The following is a 21,258-nucleotide window of genomic DNA, read 5'->3' as shown; positions in this document are numbered from 1 at the left end:
TACACTAGAAATACATGAATGTGTACCCATTAAAAAATAGTGCAGGAATATAAAGTGATATCCACCTCCACACAAATGTGTCTAATCCATTCTCTCCAGGGGGAATCATGAATCCTTTCAGAAACTTATCTATGCATTTACATATATATGTATAAAAACTGGGGGATTTAAAAATGAGTCATCTGGGGAACTATTTTTTGGACCATGTTGGCATAAACTTTATGGGCAGAAGCAGGAGTTTCTGAGATGCTTATTACTGTCCCAGATGAATCTTATCAAATGTAGCATACTTGTGATTATATAGACATTTCGCAGACCTGGTTATGTACCATCAAGCTCCATCATATTCTGACGTTTCAAAATGAGTTTCAGTATACACTGTTCTGTTTGCTTATTGGAAATACAGTTTCTGTTTTTATACCATCAGCTAAGCTCCCTGTACTGTGAGAGAAAAAAGTGAATGGCCCACCCCCAAAATTCAAATAGATTCTCTTGACAAGGCTTTCTTGGCTCCCCCATCTCTGCAGAGGCGCACAATATTGTAGAAAACAGTCAAGAGAATAAGCTTTTGCAGTTCCAATTTTTAAAAAATAATAGCTCATGGAGATTCCTGCTCAACTTCCTTAGCTGGCCTAACTTTCAAGCTACAAATAGAACTGATGAACTGCAGCAGGACAGGAACTTAGCTTCATTTGGCCACTTCTTCCTTTCCTGTCCTCTTGCCCATCCGGCTTTCCTCTTTCTGGCCATGTCTTCTTATTTCAGACCATGCTTGGAAGCAAACTGTGTGAAACCCAGACTTTCTGAGTCGCCAGCCGGAGAGAGGAGCTGGCCAGGCAGTTTCATTGTGGGCTAGACTAGAGAGGACACGGAGAAAGAGCACTGGCACAGGAGCCCATGGGCCTGGCTCTCATCTGAGGCCTGGTGTCTTCGCTGTTTGACCTTGAGCAAGTCACGTCGTGTCTCATTTATCCAAATCTCTAAAATGGGGGGGTGAACAAAGGTGTTTCCTTAGGTTTCTTTCAGAAATTCCAGTCCATTCTTAAGTATTAGAAAATGACCGATGCACGTGCAGCCTGTAAAACTAAGGAGCTTCCTGGCACTTTCATGTTTCCATTTGTGCAGTGGCCCTTGTAAGAGGCCTGTGTATGAAGACATGAAATACTATGCTGCACACACATTCAACAAGAAGAAATGGCTTTTTCAGTGTCTGTGGTAGGAGATAAGCTGCAGGTGCTGTTTATTGTCCCAAAGGACTTTATATATGAAATGCAGGGTTTATTAAATTTATCAAATGCAATAAGAGAAAATCTGTCATCTGATGCTGAGAGAGCATTCTGAGAGCCAGGTCAGAGTACTTACTGCATTTGCTCACCAGAATCAGATCAAACCAGATACCAGTCCTTTGGTATGGTTTGATTCATCATGAGGCAGCATGGGTTTGCACCTGTAGAAATCAAACCGTCAGATCAGACAGTAAAGCCAATCCTTGAACTTCTATCTCTAGTTATGGCACCAAGAACTATAAGTTGCTTTGCAACGATGTCATCTCCGCATGGCCACATTCTTCCAGTAGACTACGGGTACTTTACAGAGTCAGAGAAGAGGTTCAGCATTTCAAGGTATCGATCTGTACACAGGTGTTCATAAACAAGGCTTCATTGTGACTATAATGCAGGTGTAAAAGCGGTCAGAGGCTGGATGCAGTGGCTCACACCTGTAATCCTAGCAATCTGGGAGGCTGAGGCTGGAAGATTTACTTGAGGCCAGGTGTTGGAGACCAGCCTGAGCAACAGTGAGACCCCCATCTCTACAAAAAACAGAAAAATTAGCTGGGCATGGTGGTGCATGTAGTCCCAGCTGTAGTCCCAGCTACTCAGGAGGCTGAGGCAGGAAAGATCACTTGAGCCCAGGAGCCTGAGGTTGCAGTGAGCCATGATGACACCACTGCACTCTAGCCCGAGTGACAGAACGAGACTCTGTCTTAAAAAAAACCCAAAAGACCAGCCTGGGAGTCAGGAGGCCTGGGTCTCTGTCTTTAGCACAGCTACTGAGCACTCGGGGCCTTGAGCAAGTCACCTGTTCTATCAGTTTTGGCTTCCTCACTTCTAAAATAGGAGTGTCACAGTAGCTGTTTCTTTTTGCTGAAAAGTTTTACAGTTCTCTGATCCACACCTATTAGTCGCACACAACAGAAAGTAGAAAACAACACGTGTGCCATACCTTTCCACCAGTACTCCCAGTTCACACCTTATCTTTTCACATCAATGAGGAACTTCCACAGGCCCTGTCAGTAAGGTTTTATAGGTGCCAGGCAGTTATGGAAACTCAGACTGTTATTATATCCTTTATTCCTTCATTCATGTAAGCTCTTATTCATTCTGTACACAGTGTAAATTACCTGTGTACAATGTATGCCTGTAAAAGAGAATCAGAAAAACAAAAGATGTTTCTACCCTTCGGGACCTTTTACAAAGATTAAAAAACAAGCAAATACTGTCCTGAACTAACAATTACAAAGAAATAATGACAGTTTCCTAAATACTTAATTACGCATAGCAAGAGCCCAAATATTTTTCCCATGTCATCATTAACCATAACTCATTCCAAGGAAGGGATATTCTGTTCCACTGAAATTCCCATCATGAGTAGGACCTGGGTCTGTCTGGGGGCATAGAATCAATTTGGCATGAGGAATCCCGAACCCTACCATCATTCCGTGGGTTATTATTCCTCTGGGAAGTTGGGGATGTTGCTGCCCCCAACTTTCTCTTAAAGACAGAATTTATCAAGTGCATGGACACTCAGATGCACATACTCATAAGGCTTTGTGAATCTCCTTTCTGGCCTTTCTAGAGGAAGTTTGAATTTTAACAAAGAATAAAGACTAAATACCAAAAGGAGGTATTTCTTATGATAGAATTTGAGATATCAGCCAGCCAGATAGAGAAGGGCTGCTTTGGGGGCTGGAGGCTGCAGAAGCCCTTCTTTTCTCTACCTGTGAGTAAACCTAAGCTACACTCAGTGCATTGCTAGTGAAGTCCCAGCCTCCTAAACTTGTGCAGAAACCCAAAGAATGCTAAAAACAGCAAGTTTTAGTTCCTGCCGATGATTTTATTTACCACAAATGCCCCCAATTTGAAATTTACTTCCCACCAGAAATATGTTATTTTGGAGGCATATGAAAATTAAGTGTTAGGAAAATTCCGCCTCTGTTCTACTAAATTGCATGCACAAGTCCCAAACAAAATCACTTCTTTGGCATACACACATAACCACCTATTCTGTTTAGGTCTGTGACATAGAGAAAGTGGCTGGAAGAAGTCGTGAGAGGTGATCAATTCCCCGTCACCTGCCACAGACAGAATGGGGCCCGCTCAATAGAATTCAGCATGTGCATTGGGGATGGTCTATTTCTTCTTAGTCCTTCCCTAAATTCACTAATTCACGTTGTGCTGGTCTTCCTGATCAGTAAGTTATTGCTGAGAAAATTGTTTAGTAAATAATGCAAATGTCTCCTCCAATGGAGCCATCCGTCTCCTCCATGCCCCCTTGTCCTTTGGGCTTTGGCCCCAGAAGCCTTGCTCCATCTCCCAAAGAACCCCCACTCCAAGCCCTCTCTTCCTTTGCCAATTGCATTTGACCTTTCCAGGAAAAAAAATCAATTGCTATATTGGCCCTAATATTTCACCCTTTTCTATCTCATAGAATTAGACAAGCCCCTTCATATTTGTTCTTTTTTTGCTAAGCTTAGTAGAGACGGCCCAGGCATGGGAAATTCCATGCTGCGTTCTGTTGCCTGTAATTGTCCTTCCATGTAATTTGGGAGGTTACTCTAATGAACCAGCTGCTGATTCCCTTAACTCTTCACTGTTCTTTTATCAGTATTCCTTTCCCAGTGAATTCTTTGTTATCTAGGTCCTGAAATTTATTTTACCATTTTAAAAAAACTAGTTTTTCTTACAAAAACTGTTTCTTTTATCTTAAAGCAGACTATGGTCTTTTTCCTTCTGTTTCATAATGTAATTTGAACATAACGGAACACTAAAACAGTCAGGCGTGGATTTCGTCATGCCCAATATTAATGCTGGGAGAAGTACATCATATAAAGTTTAAAAAAAAAAAAAGACCCAGGATGGAGGAATCTGTATCTAATAATTCAACCAGCAAATTTTGGGCTCCTGCTTCGCACTGGCCACTGGGCTAGGCATGGAGGATGCAGAAACAAATAGGAAAGCATCCTGCCTCAGATTTGCATTCCCACGAGTCTATTCCTAAAAACTAATTCAAAGCCAGCAACATCCCCCAAAGGGCTGTTGGAAAATTTGTACCTCATCTCTACAGCTGTTTTGGTTCCTATAGGGGATCTTACTCTCTTGAGAAAGTATGTTTTAAATCCTGTTTTCTTGGGCTGTTGAAAATCCATGCTGTCCCTAACCAATGTATAGTTGTGTGTGACCTTTGGAGAGTAAAAAATGTTCCTGGACAGCCTTTGACAAGAAAGGCAGAGAAATCTGTTTTCGTGGCTTGAAAATAAGTGGAAGGTTTTTAGGGAAAGCTAATAAGCTTCCAAAGATTTCGGATCTGCCAGCATTCATTCAGGCGTGGGATGAGGCCAAGAGAAGAGCTTTCTAGCAAGGGGAAGACAGGGACCATGTAAGGAGATCCGTGAGACCACAGAGGGAGAGTACTGAAATATAAGCCAGGCCTGTAGACATATTTGTTAATGTGTCTGCTGAGCCAAAGTGCAGGAGGAGGCTTGGAGGCATGGAGTGGTGGTGGAAGCAGGTTCTGGAAAGCAGAACCCCGAAACTGGCTCTTTGTCGCTGAGTTGTCTGGCCCAGCCTCCTGCCTCCAAGCACATTGTGCCTGCAGCCTGTCTGGCCAAGTGCTGTTTCAGCCCTAGAGGGATGGAGAGTCCACAGCCTCCCCTTGTCATCTGTTCCAGAGCCACTCCCCTTTGCATTTTGCAAATTCTTGCTTTCAAAGAATGGAGGTGGGATAGAGGGGTTGAGAAACAGAGTGACAAAGGGGAGACAAGCAGAGCAAACCAGGACAAAGGACCCAGAACAAAGGAGTTGTAGAGCTGGAGGTGGGGAAACAGCCTCCACACTTAACACTCCCTCCTTCCCTTAAATATGAGCAGCTGACTCCAAGGCTTGTGGGAACTCGAGAGGGTGGAACCAGCCATCTGGGGGCCCTGTCCTCACAGATGCCCTGTCTGGCGTAGTGGAGGTTCCTGTTCTGCTCTGAGAAGGCAGTGTGAATCTAGACATCCACACTACCCAGAGGAGCTGTGTTTTATTCAGAAGTTTTTAACTCTTACAATTCCCCCTCCAAAGGAATATTCTATAATTGAAGGCATGCCTTCAGTACTGCTTTGTTGTGTTTCATGCACGCCACCAGAGTAATTCCTTTTCATACCAATTCTTGGATACAGAAAAAATCTTGGGGAGTCCGAGGGCATTTAGATGCAGTCAAGTTAGCGTCTCTTACTCCATCCACACTTTTCCATCCGCCTCCATCCTCTCAGGCACACACCTAACAGCAAGCCAGAAAGCCCATCCAGCCAGAATCACTCTTCAAAGCCCAAGCACTTCATTGTTCTCCCTCTCTGTTCTCAAGCCATGGTATATTTGGCCTAATTTATGCCATTAGTTATCTGGCTTTCAGGGCTCTGCACACATTGCAGTCAGGGCAGGAAGGCAAGCCGCGGAGGTAGGGTGGCTGCAGAGGCCTCTCCTGGCACTGGGGCTCCTAGCATACCCAGCGGACCCCTCCATCCGCTCCCGGGCCTTGGGCCTTGCATCTCATTCCAGTTCATCCCTCCCCGTCCCCTCTTTCCAGTCCCAAGCTACACTGACACTGCTGACTCCTTTTCAGTCTGTGGAAGAGCAAAGTCCTTTTCTGTTTGGGATCTGAGTCCATCTTGGAAATGGTTTTTGGCTGAAATTGCTGCAGTTGAACCCTCTGCCAGAGTGAAATAGAACTCCAGCAGGCTGCAGTAGACTCCCTGCCTGTGGGGATCGAGGTAAGAGTGGGTCAGGACTGTCCCAGAGGCTCGGAAATCATCTCCTGAGATTTCTCCCAGCTCCAGGGTCTGATTTTAAAATAGCACCACCCAGATACGGGCTCGCTGGAGGCAGGTGCTGCACCTCCTGTGACACCCCACGTGCCTGGGCAAACATTCTTTCCCAGCACCAGAGACGGCGCATATGTGAATGGGTGCAGGGGTCAGCGGAGCTTAAACCTGCCCATGCTGAGACCTGATGCTGGGTGTGTGTGCCGGCTCTGCCACCAGGTAGGTCTATGCAATGGCCAGAGCAGAAGTGTGTGGTGAGTTCCCCTCTGAAGCGCATCACACTTAGGAAGTGTTCTGTGCATTTTTAAATAATTCTTACCATGTAAAGATTGTATTACATTTTAATAAAAAAATTTTTTTGCATTTTACTTTTGTAATTTTGGGATTTTATAGATTTTTATTTTATGGCCAAGTATACTTTTGTAAGGAAATGTTGAAGTCTTGAGTATTTTTATTCTTTTTAAAAACTATGGTTAATGTCAACCATAAGCACTGATAAATATTACTCATGTGCAATGTTCCTTCCTTTTAATCTGGACTTTTTAAGAAACTGTGTTTTGGCATAGTGTTTTATTTAAAATGCTGCTTCGTTTTACACATTGTGAATACTGACGATTCTGAAAAATAAAGATGCATTTAAAATCTCTGTGCTATTACGTTGTAGAAATGGTAATGTGCATTGCTTTGCCAAAGTGGTAATTAAATGTTTAATGGTTTAGAACTCCTCGCTCAGAGTCGGGCCTCCAGTCATCACTCACAGTGCAGGGGCTTCCAAGTACGCCTCTGTTGCTTTGGAAAACGCACTTCCGCATGGCGATCAGTTCAGTTAGGAAATATGGCTGTGTTGACATTCTGGTTACTGTGCTTGTGGTTTTGCAATAAATGTGTATTGAAAGCACTTGTGATAACGTGGTCCGCATTTTGTTTTTAATCAAACTCCAAATGGCAGTAGAAGTGGAGCCAAAGCTCCCTGAGCGTTCGGGCAGCAAGATGTGGTGGGAAAAAGCACGAGCCTGGAAGCAGGGGAGGCTGGGCCAAGTCCTGCACCTCCACCGCAGGCCCTGAGCCTCGGGGATCCCTTTGTCTCCTTTGGAGATCCTGGGTGTTTGTCCATTTAAAAAGCATGATTAAAATCAAGGAGGGGATGATTATATTTACATCACCTGGGTTTTGCGATGTTGGAATAAAGTGAGGAACTTCGTGAAGCGCCAGCACATTTGGGTTGCCCAGTAAACGTCCTCTGCCTTCCTCCTCTCCTTCCCTCGCGGACCCTCCCAGGGTCTCCAGCATCTGCCCAGCGGATGTTGGTTGGGTGAACACTCAGTGTGTCTTTCTTATGCCATATAGGAAGCAGAATTCTTGCCCCAATTTTTTGAAATAACTTGTCCATTACAAAATAATACACAGTTAAAGACATTTTTTAAAGTACGGAAAAGTATGTTTTCTTTACTTCTTGCTATGTTTTTTAATGTAGTACCAATCATACTGTATTTTTGTATTACATCCGTAACATTATATCTTGAACGTTTTCCCATGACGGGAATCTTCTGTAATTTAAAATATTTTATTTTATTGTTGGACATTAAAGTTGTTCCTGAGGAGATGTATTCTGGGGAATGCATCATTGTATATTTATCCTTGTCCTAGTTTCTGATGATTTTCTTAGAAAAGATACCTAAAAGCAGCGTTACTTGGCTCAGATATGAAAACGTCTAGTTCCTGACATGTGTCCCCAGATTACTTCTTTATGCAGCCTCATGGGGCCCACCAGCAAGCGAGTGAGTTCCAGGGATTCTGCCAGATGCGGGGGTTGGGGGCGAGGTGACAGGAGGTGAGTCACGCTGGCCACTTCTTCCCCTTCCCATTCTTTTCTCTACTTACAAACCACACGGCTCGGCATGGAGGGGCCCTGAGTCAACCCTTTAGTTCTTTCTTACGTTAAAACACTGGACCTCATGATCGTTAAGACCCTGTTCACTTCTGAATTCTAGCAAGTAAGAGGCAGAAAGGAAGCAATGCAGGAAGAGATGGAGGGACAGAGGGAAGGAGGGAAGTTCTCCTTTGGATAAATGGAAATAGGAAGGTCCTGTAAGGGAGCCTTTTGTTTTTCGCTAGTGGTGTCTTAGCTGTGCCGTGCATGATTTACTGGATGGGTATCATGTGTTCCCAAAGGAATGTTAGGGCATATTTTGGAATTCTGTCAATGAAGCAATTTTCATGAAGCTCAAGATCATATTTTCCATATTTGCTTTGACATACCCGTGACTCAGATTGAGGAAACAAGCCTGAACCCCCAATGCTTAGCTCAGTAACAGTGGTGCTAATTCTGGGTGCTTGCTCTGTGCCTGATACTGTTCTAAGCACTTTCCATGCTTTAGCCCTCAAGGCAAACCCAGAGTGTGTTCTAGTATCAGCTCCATTCTGCCTAAGAGTCAGGTCAAACAGCTGGTGAGCAGGGGAGCCGGGTTTGAGCCCAGGCCGTGTGGCTGCAGAGTCCACTCCAAACAGGAAGCAGCTGCTGGGTAACCCTTTGTCCAGCCAACGAGGGCCGTGTATTTGTACTGCCCAGATGTCGTGCTACTCCCTGTCCTATAATCCACGTGCTCTGCACAAAGCCCCTGTGAGGTAGGCACTGCTACTCCCTCCTCACACAGAGCACCGCTCGTCAATATATGGCGGGGCTGGAAGTCAAATGTCCAGGATCATCCCTCTGCGTCAAGGGCCCTCAGATCAGGGCAGTGAGCGCAAGAGGCTCACAGGCATGAGAGATTTAAGGAAACCAAGAATTGCCTTTCCTAAAGCCAATTGGAGACACTCCTGCTGACAACAGGCCATGGCTGTGTTCTGCTTCCCACTTGCCCTTTCATATCCTCCCTTCTCCCACCCTCCCTCTCCCACTGGACAAACAAAGACTCATCTCACACTTAGCAGTGCTACTATGGAGGTCTTGGGATATAAAATCTTCCTTGCTGCCAAAAAAAGTGGATGAGAACAATAAGAATATGTGTCCACTCTACCTCATATAACAAGTCATGGTGAACCCAGGGTAGGGCTCCATATCCACCTCTTTCTTACTCACATTTCTGTTGCGGGCAAGGTGGTATTACAGGTGGGGTGCTCTGACTCAAGCTGGGAGGTTCAGGGTTCAGGTGTATTATAGAGTAGAGGAGCAGGAAGAATGGCGCTTGTTTAATAACCTTGCCTCTTCCATCCCCCACCTACTGTGAGAGAGCACCAGCCTCCTGAGGGCGGGGTCTGAGAAAGCAAGGAGAGCATCAGTGAGGAACATCGAGGGTGCCAGGACTGTATTTCTTCCATGTGACACATGCATGTCAAGGCTGCATGCCTGACCTCCCTATTCCAGGCTGGAGTGAAGCCTGCTGCTTTTAAGCTCATCCTCTGTCTCCACCATTCTCAGTAGTGAGGCAGAGCTTTGACAGTACTTCCCTTCACTGAGGCCTGGGTCTGTGTCCCGGGGGCATACTTCAGAGTGTGCCCATTGAAGATTGATCCTGGCCTGTCTGGGAAATTGTTCTCTCTCTCCTGATTTCTTGGGAAAGTCAGATAACAATTTAGTTTCCATCTGGCGACTTCAGCATGTGTGACTCCATTTTGATTTTTAGGCTGGTCTTTTGGGGCCTAGTGCAGGAGCTTAGTCCGAAACAGTGGCCTCCTGTGATTTTTATTTCACAGCATACACTTGCTCTATGATCAGCCATTCCACTCGTGGTATTTACCGAAGAGAAAAGAAAGTATATGTCCTCTTCAACTTTGACAATTATTAAATCCAAAGACTTGTACACAAATGCTCATAGTAGTTATCTGTAAGAAACAAAAACTGCACATGATGCAAATATCCATCTACATTTGAATGGATAAATAAATAGTGGCATGTCCAAAAAATGGAATATAACTCAGCAATAAAAAGGAATGAACTATTGGTAGTTGCAGCTTCATGAATGAATATCAAAGTAATTATGTTGAGTGAAAGAAGCCAGACAAAAACATTATATATACTGCATGATTCCATTTACATACAATTCTAGAAAATGAAAACTAATCTACTGTGACAGACAGCAAATTATGATTGCCAGGGGGTGGGTATGGAGACAAGAGGGGTGGAGGGAAGGAGGGATTTTTAAGGGGGTGATAGATATGTTCACTATCTTGATGGTGGCAATGGCTTCATGGGTGTGTACATGTGTCAAAACTTCTATTTTACACTTCACATGTGAGGCTAACTGTATGTCAACTACACCCCTATAAAGTGCTTTACAAAGTGTGACTAAATGTCTAAGAAAATGTAAAATAACTAACTTAACTCTTACAATGTTCCTTGTACTTGAAGGTGTACGATTCATCCTTGCAGCAGGGCACAGGGGTGATAATGAAGTTCATCTGTTCATCTGTTTTCATCCTTACAAGAAAAAGTGGCCCGAAGTAACCTGCTATTAACCAATCGTCTTCCTATTGTTTTTTCCTTCCTGTCCCCACCTCACAAGGAAAGTAACTTTGCAATGGCCAATCCACTCTTCCCTCTTTGTTTCTGCTTCTTCAGCCCTTCTGTGTCTATAAAAACCTCTTCAGCTCAGCTCATTGGAACACTGACTCTGTTTTATGGAATGAAGTGTTGCCCGATTCTAGAATCTCAAAGAAAGCCAGTTAAGGTCTTTAAACTAAATTTGTCGTAATTTTGTCTTCTGAAAAGGCTTAACTATTTAAGAAACTGCCAAACTGTTTTTCAGAGTGGCCGTTTCATTTTACGTTCCACCAGCAGTGTAGGGAGGTCCGGGGGTCCCACACCCTCACCACGCTTGATCAGCCTTTTTAATTTTAGCCATTGTCATAGTGTGTTGTGGCATCTCACTGTGGTTTTATGTGCATTTTCCTAATTACTAAGTGTGTCGATCATCTTTCTACATGTTTATGTGCCATCCACGTATCTTCTCTTGCAAAGGGTCTCTCTTCAGACCTTTTCCTCATTTTTTTATTGAGTTGTATGTTTTCTTATTGGATTTTGATAACTCTTCATATGTTCTGAATTTGCAAGTATTTTCTCCTAGCTTGTGGCTTATTTTTTCATTCTTTTAACAGAGTCTTTTAAAGAGCATAAGTTCTTAATTTTGATGAAGTCCAATTTATCAATATTTTCTTTTATGGGTTGTGCCTTTGGAATTGTATCAAGTCCTTGCCTAGCCCAAGCTCATAAAGATTTTCTCCTATTTTTTCTTTTAAAACTTTTATCATTTTTATTAAATTTTCCCAAAAAACTATCAAATACTGTAAATGCATATTCGTCTTTTACTAGGGTAAAATTCTGCTCATTATCATTGCCAACTTCTCTGTTTTTTTTCAATTTCTGCCGTAGATTTCAATGTCCACACTCTAGCATAAGAACACTGTGGATTATTCTGTAAATAATTTGTGCAACAATAATCATTAATACATGTTTTGCAAGTCCTAACCTACTAGTATTCTAAGGAACTTGCATGCTTTCATTCTCTCTCATGCTCTCTCTCTCTCTTCTGTTAATTTTTCTAATTTTTCCTCATTCTAGTAATAATTACATTTATTTGAAACAACTACTCTCTAAAATTTTATTTTGAATTTAATAATTGTCAATGTTCAAATATGTTTATAATTTTTGATAATAATAATCATATTTAAATCTAAAATAATTTTTTTTCTTTTTGGAGACAGGGTTTTGCTTTGTCACCCAGGCTAGAGTGCAGTGGCATCACCATAGCTCACAGCAATCTCAAACTCCTGGGCTCAAACAATCCTCCTGCCTCAGCCTCCCGAGTAGCTGAGACTATGGGCACACGCCACCACGCCCAGCTAATTTTTCTATTTTTTGTAGAGACAGGGTCTCATTCTTACTCAGGCTAGTCTTAAACCCCTGACCAATCCTCCTGCCTTGGCCTCCCAGAGTGCTAAGATTACAGGCGTGAGCCACTGCACCTGGCCCCAAATAAATTTTAAAACTTAGATCTTATACTCAGGAAACTTTAAAAGTAAAAATACAATTAATATACATATTTTAGTTGCAGAGAAGTATGATATGGTGAACAATAAAAGACTTTCAAGCTTAAAAATATATTACATTAGGATAAAAATCTGTGGGGAAAATAGTCTGATATACAAGTTCAAGGAATAAAAGGACCACTGTAAATTTTCCAATTGTTAAAGAAGACCTCTTCCTGTGTTTTCTTAAGTGCTGTGCTTTTTAGATTCTATTGATTACATTTAAAAGTTTTATTTTTTAAGTGTCAGTATTTACAATACACCAGAAATTACATCTCTTGCAGCTCTTGAAACTGTGATGAAAAATTCTAGATGTCAATGTAAAAATTGCGAGGGTGTAGCTAAATTTTTCAAACCCCTTTCAGAAATTATATGAAATTACTTATATTACATATAAAAATACATGTAATAATAATAGCCGCTGCTCTGCTCCACAGTGCCCCGCATGAAAGCGCGCGGGGTGCGCTCGTGTGCTGGCTAAGAGCTGCGTGCGCCCGCGAGGAGAGAAGAGCCGTCAGAGAACTGGATTTACCTCAGCACGTGGGCTGTTTTCTGGATGTGGCCCCGACAGGCAAACACACATGTGTTCAATTCCTCTTTTCTCTGAAAGGGAATTTAAAAGTAGAGATCACAGACCAGGTCAATCTTACACCCTATGAGTGAAGAAGCTCCTTGGCAGGGTATTTGGGTGGAGGGAGAAGTTGGAAGAGAAACATGGGCCAGGGGTGTGAGTTCTGAGCCCTACCCAAGGATGGCCGTGGGATACAGAGTGCTCATTTGGACACAAGAATCACAGGGTCACTTCAGCCATCTTAAGAAGATGGTAATCTGACTGGATATGTGGTCTGGAGCCAAGCGAGGAGCCAGCTACCCTTTCTGTCTCTGTCTCTCTCTTGTCTCTGTCTTTCTCTCAGCCAGCCCTGTCTCTCTCGTGGAGTCTCGGTGTCTCTGCTGCATTCTCCATGGCCACTGGCCAATCTTACCTTCCTTCCTCAGCCCAAAGCCCACAGACAGCCAATCTGATTGGCTTAGCTGAATTCCCCCTGGGCTTCCGGCAGAGTCCTTCTTGCCAGGCCACCCTGTGGCAAGCAGCCAATCAGGGGTCATCCTTGTGCAAAGACCAGCTTAATGTTGCTTGTCTGATGGAAGGAAGGTTGGGATCGGGGAAGGAGCTGTTGCAGAAATTCAGGAATAATAGACTTGACAGGACCCTGGCTGAGACATCCACTTGGGTGTCATTCTCTGGGGTCGAGATGGAAGTCTCGTCTTCCCAGGCCTGCTTGTCTCAAGCCCCTCCCACAAACCAAGTAGAAAGAACAGCTTTTATATCACCATTTAGGGACTATGTTCCCACACAGACATTAAAATGAAGATTAGGAGAACACAGGAAATTTTCAAGTCCAAAAAGATGCCCTAAGCAGCAGGAGGAACCCGCTCCTGCCCCAGATCACAAGTACGGGCAGTCGGGGGAATCAGGGAGGAATTCCAGGAACCGTGGGCCTTGTCCCAACTCCTAAGATAAGGAAAGGGCTGGAAGAAGGGAGGGTGGGTTGTAGGATCCTAGGAAGCTTTGATGTTGAGGGCTTTGGTAATCTCTCTGCCCAAAATGCCCAGGTACAGATCCCGAAAGCCCCAACATCACTCATTTCTTTGAGGTCAGGCCCTGAAAGCCTTTATACACTGTCAACCACTCACACTTAAGCTAGAATCTGCTTATCTAATTGGTATTTTAAAGAACAGGGACCCAGGAGACCTAGGACATCAAAACAGACAAGTTTTGTGGGGTTTTTTGTTTTTGTTTTTGTTTTGAGACAGGGTCTCACTCTGTCTCCTGGGCTAGAGTACAGTGGCATCATCATAGCTCACTGCAACCTCAAACTCCTGGGCTGGAGCAATTCCCTGCCTTGGGCTCCCCAAGTGCTAGGATTACAGGTATGAGCCACTGCGCCTAGCCTAGACAAGATTTGATGGCAAAAGAGAACAGATGTGAGTGAGGCCCTCGAGGAGCATCTGACCAGGTGCCTGGGGGACCAGGGCCATGGGGAGAAGAAGGAGCTCCTGGAGATGAGGGACTCTGAAGTCATCTTGGCCAACTTTCTTGTTCCCCCAGAATAAGCCCTGCCACTAAAACTGGAGAATTACCTCTGTAAGATAAAGACAGATAAAATTTCAGGGTGTAATGTGATGTTACAATAAATTGGACAAATCTCTGAAAAGTTAAAATATGTATATTCCGAGTAATTCATTCTGCTATTATAGTTGTATACACAGAAGGATAGTCTTGCAACATTGTAACAAAAGGTTGAAAACATCCTAAATGTCCATCCTTAAGGGTTCGGTTAAATAAATGGTGGGGCAATTGTTAGGGAAAGACAGACATGGAACACTCTCGAGGATATGCTATTAAGTGAAAAAATCTGGTGCAGAAGGTGTGTACAGGTTGTGCAGAATGCACACTGGGCAAATGTTAAAATCAATATTGGGTTAAGGTTGAAGCCAAAGCCATATATCACCATCTCAGAATGAAACTTTCGGGATGCAAGAATGAATCTGAAATTTTGTCCTAAAGAATGTACTTATTCTTATAATTTTACTAATGATCAGATTATAAGTTTGACATCACTGTGCAGGGACAGTCATCGCTCAACCTGGTCAGCTGCAAGACAGCACTTATGGTCACTTTACAGCAGTTTTGTCATAAGAAATAGATGCTCACTTTCCACTGAGAACAGAAGGGAGGCCAGATATGTTTTGGATATTACATCTTCCTGTACTATTGTTTTTCTTTTCTTCATTCTGTTTATGTCCCTTGTTAAATCTGAATCAAAGGTGATTCATCGTGGATATTATATATAATTTGATAATTTTTTCTGCTTATAAAATGTTGAAATAGAAAAGCTGACATTCTTTTTTAAAAAATTCATTTTCATAAGGTATGAATTCCCAAATAGAATTCATTCCTGAAAGACTCATTACCTAAATGGAATTAAATGCCAAAAATTAAACATAATTGTCAAAGGTTATTATATTTGCCATAATGAATGTGAGACAGACACCAAACCAGTTGACAAATATTAGAATTATGATTTAATCAAATCTCTATTATTCTGCCTTGTATTATTGAAAATTGTTTAACATTTACTGGCTCACAAAGATTATGATGTTCTTCTTTCAATATTCTTTTTAACTCTCAGGCTGTCTTCCAATTTATTTGCTATTTGAAAGCACTTAATTGTTTTTGAACATAAAACTAGCAGCTTTCACAATTATCATTAATTATTGTAGCTTTTTAATCTGATAATACTAAATATACATAAATAGTTCAAATGATTGATAGAATTTTAACATGTGAAGCATAAAGGAGACTTTCACTTCCAGATTCATCTAGACATTTATAGTGCTGTCTATTAATAAACCAAATAGCGTGCCTATTACTAATGTTGATATGCTGATGAGCTATAATGATAACCTTATATAACCATGCCTGTAGATCAGGCACAAGCTCAGGGATGTTATACATGATGTTGAAGTCGGCATTCAGCTATCGAGACTTCCAAAAGTGAGGCAGAAGGCCAGTTTACAGATTTTGGGCAGAATATCAAGGCCAAAGAAAAATCATGGTGCATTTTATGTACATACATACATAAACATACATGTATGCCTGTGTGTCCCTCATCCACCTCTGACTGCCTCAAGGAAGGAGATCTTGGTGCCTGGGAATCAGGAACAGGAGCCTCACTTTTTACCGTATACCCTTTTGCCCTGTTTGATATCGTTTAACCTCATGCATTTTAAATACTCACTATGCCCATTTAGGAGATTAATGAAATAATATATAGTGAACAAAACTTGTGAACGTCAGGGAAGGAAATGTCCAAGGCTGCGGGTTGGGAAGCAGGAATTTGGTGCTACCTGATCACATCTGGGGAGCTGTGAGCCGCTTCTTGGAGCCTCCCGGAAGGGAGATTCCCCCACCCCTGGGTGGGGAAAGGGGCTGTCTGTGTTTGCAAGTGCTCAGTGCTGTGCAGAGCTGATGAGCAATGTCCCAGCTATGGTGGGGGCCCTGCGTTCTACCAGTCCTGAAAAATGAGGTACAATCCTAGGGGGGTTACTTCCCTTTTTGGTATTTGGAAGGACCTAATGGGTAGGGATGGATTTTCCAACAAATTTCAGAGTTCTGAGGCCAGACCCTGAGTCCTGAACCTTCTGCAGTCAACAGGGGCAAAGAATTAGAGGTCCAGGCCCCAGGGACTAAGTGAGTGCCCTGTTGACAGCTCAGGATGCGGAGGGCAGCTTTGACAGAGAGTCTGTCTGGGGCTGGCCTGCACGGGTTCTCTAGTGAGTCACCAGGGTGACCTAAGGGTGTAGCTGGTGGCCACAGAGTGGTCTGAGCCACAGGCCAGGCTGGGCCAAAAGCAGCCAGGCCCTGTGAGGAGGCCCAGGGCCCCAGAGAGCACAGGTCTGGTTCATCTCCAGTTGAAAGACTCCTTCCTGGGGACTGTACCAGGTCTTAGGAACTCACCGGGCTCTGGATCCAGGCAAGTGACCTATTGTTTGGTATTAATGGCCCGGTATCTCTTCTCTTCCGAGCTTCTGTTTTGGAAAGTTGCGACTCACAGAGACAATGCTTGTCTGTAGCTCTCTCAGAAGGTCATTTTCCCAGGTTGCTGTGTGAGGACCATGGCTTCAGGGTGCCTCAGTTCCCCAGACGCCCCACCCCTGAGAGGCACGGCTACCTCTGTGGCCAAAATTCTCTTCTGGAGGTTAATAGCCATCACACTCCCACCAGCAGTGTCTTCTCATTTTATTATTACTAACGCGAATGGTTAACACTGAGGAGTGCTTATTACCTACGAGCCTTCACTTCTGCAAATTGATCCTAAGGACACAGAAATATGTAGAAGGAGGTCCATAATAGTATTCTTTGGTAAAGGAAATTTTGAAACAAATGAGAGTGGTTTAAGTAAATTGTGATACTTATAAATTAAGTAAATTATGATAGGTTTAAGTAAATAATGATATCATTAAATATGATATTTCAGTAAAATATTAGAGGTGGCTCATGCCTCTAATCCCCCTTTGGGGGGCCAAGGTAGGAGGATCACTTGAGACAAGGAGCTCGAGACCAGCTTGGACAACATAGAGAGACTCTATATCCACAAAAAATAGAAAATTAGCCAAATTTAGTGGCACAAGCCTGTAGTCCCAGCTACTCGGGAGGCTGAGGCGGGAGGATCACTTGAACCCAGGAGTTTTAGGCTACAGTGAGCTATGATGACTCCTCTGCACTTCAGCTTGGGCAACAGAGCAAGGCCCTGTCTCTAAAAAAATAAAAAATAAATAAATAACGATAAATTTATGTCATAGAATGATACATTTATATAAAAGAGAATAAATGTATGTAGTAGAATGGATAATCCTTTTTTTTTTTTTTTGAGATGGGGTCTCACTGTGTGGCAGGTGCTAGAGTGCAGGAGTGTCATGATAGCTCATAGCAAACTTGAACTCCTGAACTGAAAAGATCCTTCTGCATCAGCCTCCCAAATAGCTGGAACTACAGGCATGCCACCACGCCCAGCTAATATTTTTGTGTTTTTTTGTAGATACAGGGTCTCACTATGTTGTCCAAGCTGATCTCTAACTCCTGACCTCAAATGATCCTTCTGCTTCGTCCTTCCAAAGTGCTGCAATTAGGCATGAGCCACTGTGCTCAGCCAAAATTTCTTTAATGAACATGTACCATGGTTATAATCAGGGAAAAATATTATTTAAAAGAGATTTTTAATCCTTTCTCTCCCAATATTCACCCCAACATTCAGTTGGCACCAAAAGCTCACAGCCTCGTCCCTCTGGTGTTGTCTCTGCCATGATAAAAAATTATAATATAGATGAGAAAGTTGTGATTAAGCCTACATATAGTGTTTTAAGCACTATGAGTATATAAATGTGCTTGTGGTTGAAACCATTGGTAATCAATGTTTGTATTTCCTTTCCTTCTGCTCTTTTGTTTTTCCTGGTGCTAATAATGATCTCATTTTTAGAGGGAGGGGGATATGACAGGGATGATTCAAAGAAAGGGACTCTGGGGTGGCTGTCAGAGTTCTATTTCTTGACCTGGATGGTCTTTACAAAGTTGTTTGTCCCATATTCACTAAGCTGTACTTTTGTTTTTTACAGTTTTCCTGTACTGTGTTTTATTTTACAAAAAAGAAAATCATGCATCAAGCATGACCAAAGGGCCTTTTTAAAAATTTGCTTAGTTTTCTTGGAATGCAAATTTAAGTGTTTACATTTTTGTAAAATAAATCTTCATACAACTTTTCATACAGCTTTCCATATAAACCTGCCACATAATCTGTTGGTTTCATTGTCTCTGGGATCCTGCTGGGTGCTTACTATCCTCCAGTTCCAGTCTGGGCTGGTTGCTCTCTAGACCTGCTGCTGGCTGTCAGCCTGTTGCCCCACTTCACCCCTTTCCTGTGTTAGATCGCCTTTCTCCTGGATCCACATTTTTATTTACTCCCTTGTTTTGGTGAAACCAGGGCACATGCGAGTTATATTTTTTGAGACTCTGAATGTCTAAATGTCTACTCTCATGTGATGACTCATGTTATAGTTTGGCTGGGTATAGAATTCACAACCAAACATTTTTACTCCAGAATTTTTGAGGATAATTTTCACTGTATTCTAGCTTCAAATTTTGTTAGTAAGAGGCTATACCGTTCATATTCCTAATCTTTTTTGTCTGTTGTTTGAATCTTCTCTTTAAACTTAGTGTTTTGAAGAGTTTTATTTATATGACTCAGGGTAGATCTTTTACATTCATGGTGCTAGGTACTGAGTGGGCCCTTTTATCTGGAGACCTCATCCTTGGTTCTGGTAAATTTTCCTGTATTCTTGCTTTGATAACTTCCTCCTCTGAATTTTTTCATGAGGAATTTTTTCATGTTACACATCCTAGATGGATCCTCTAATTTTCTTATCTTTTCTCTCCTATTTTCCATCTCTTTGTCATTTTGTTCAACTTTCTGGGAAATGTCCTTTACCTTTAAACCCTTTTACTAATTTCTTTCTGATGTCATATGTTAAAATTTCTATGAGATTAACTTTGTCTTTTTTTATTACATCCGGTTCTTATTTCGTGAATACATTACCTTCACTTATTTCTGAAGAGTTATGGTATCTCTGAAATGTTCTCTGTGTATTGTTTCTTTTTTCACTGAGTTCCTCTTTGTCTGTTTTGGTCTCTCTTTCACGTTGGACCTTTGTCTCTGACGTCTGTGATCCTTATCTGCCCCTTTATATTTTAGAATGATGCACTAAAAACTAACTGCAAGCTCTGTGTGCAGGGCACTGCTTGTAAATGAGTGTGCTTTGCTGTAGGCTTATAGCACAAATGACCAGCTGATTTATTTGATAATCTGTAGAGTTGGTTTGTTTCTTCAAAGAATCATCTTTCGATCTCGAATCTCCTGCCAGGGAAAGAGGAGAAGGTGAATCCTGGTTGTCAGTCCTGGAGTTTGCTGGAAAAAGCAATGGCTGAATCTCACTGATAACCACAGTGTGTCTCTTTACCCCCCAGTTGCCCAGACAGGCCCCACTACACGCCCACCTCTGTGTCTGGTATCCCCATGGCCAAGGCTTCTCTGGTTCAGTGTCTCAAAGCAACATACTTACTGTCCCCTGTGGCAACAGAGGAGTGACCAGGCTGTAAGGGTGGAGGGTGAAGACAGCTTAAAGGCCCAGCTGAAGCTCACACACAGATTTTTGACCAACCCCTGTCTTTTCAGTCCCCACCTAATCCTACCTTCCTTATACCTGGTTCCTCCAAGTTTTGATCCTTTCTGAAATCACTTGGGTCCTTAAAGTTTGACCTATGTCCACTCTACCAGGTGACTGCTATTCCTCCATCTGCGTCTGTCTTCGTGTATCATGATTTGGGGTTACAAATACATCCTAGTTTCATTTAAAATAGTTACAGAGCTTTTATTCTCTCTGCTTTGGGGGTGATTCTGAGGCAAAGGGGAAGAAATGTCTTCATACCACATTTAAGATGCCTAAATCTCTGCTGTGGTTTTTAATATAACTGTGATTATATTTTTGGTTTTCTGTATCCTCTAAATTTTCTGCAGCGAACATGCATGACTTTAATAAGAACAAAGTGCACACAAAGAAGTTATTTAAACACAAAAGTATGCAAGAAAGCCTGGAGCACCCACCCCTGCATCTTCCTCACTCTCCTGCTGAGCCACTCGGGCCTAGGAAGAACTCCTTGCCCTTCATGCCTCAGCTCCCCAACACCTGTCAGGGAGCACCACACCTTTGTTGTCAGGGAGCACATTCCGGAATTTCTCACCTCTGGGCCAGAGCTGGTTGCCAAATAGCCTTTGCCAACTCTGCCAGCTCTGTGTGGGCAGTGTGGATCCCCTCATGCATTCAGAGTGGTTACACCTCCAAAGCTACAAGTTTTTATAAAGAGAATTCAGAGTGTGTGTGTTGCCATGGCACATAGGGTGTCGTTCCGCCAATGCTATTCCAGTCAACAGGGGCTAGGCCTTGCCTGAGAATTCTCCATGACCATGTCCTACAGACCGTGTCATCTCTCCGTTTAGACCTACTGTGAGTGGCCCTCCTGAGGCAGGCACCCTGGGCCCTGGAGCACTCTTGAACTTCCCTGTCTCTACCAGACCCAAGGCACTGTGAGACCCCGGGATCTAAAATGCCTTGCAGGTCTCCACAAGCTCTGGAGTCCCTGGGCTAACAGAAACCAACCAGGAATGCCCAAGCTGCAAATACTAGCGTGCTCCCTGGGCTCTGATGGAGCTCCCTGTGGCTCCTGGACACTGCCATTCCAGCTGTCCCCGGTAAACACCAGGATTCCAGGCACGCTCTGCCCTCCTCCTCCCTTCCAGGCACCTTTGAGCTTCAAGCATTCCTCCCTCCACTCGCCAAGGTCTCCCGCCCCCTCTGCCACTGGGATGGCAGGCTTTACAGCCTGACCTACAATTAGATTCTGCGGGGAATCCTACAAGACTTGATCCAGCCAATTAAGCCAGGAAATTGCTCTCTAAATTTAACACGTCCATCAATTTCATCCAAAATGGCAGCATTGATGTGGTGGGCTGAGGCTTTGAGGTTATTTTTATTTAATG

Source organism: Lemur catta, chromosome 1 (genome assembly GCF_020740605.2).
Source record: "Lemur catta isolate mLemCat1 chromosome 1, mLemCat1.pri, whole genome shotgun sequence".
In the NCBI taxonomy this organism is placed as follows: Eukaryota; Metazoa; Chordata; class Mammalia; order Primates; family Lemuridae; genus Lemur; species Lemur catta.
The sequence above is the reverse complement of the archived record's forward strand: the minus strand, read 5'-3'. Positions refer to the sequence as shown.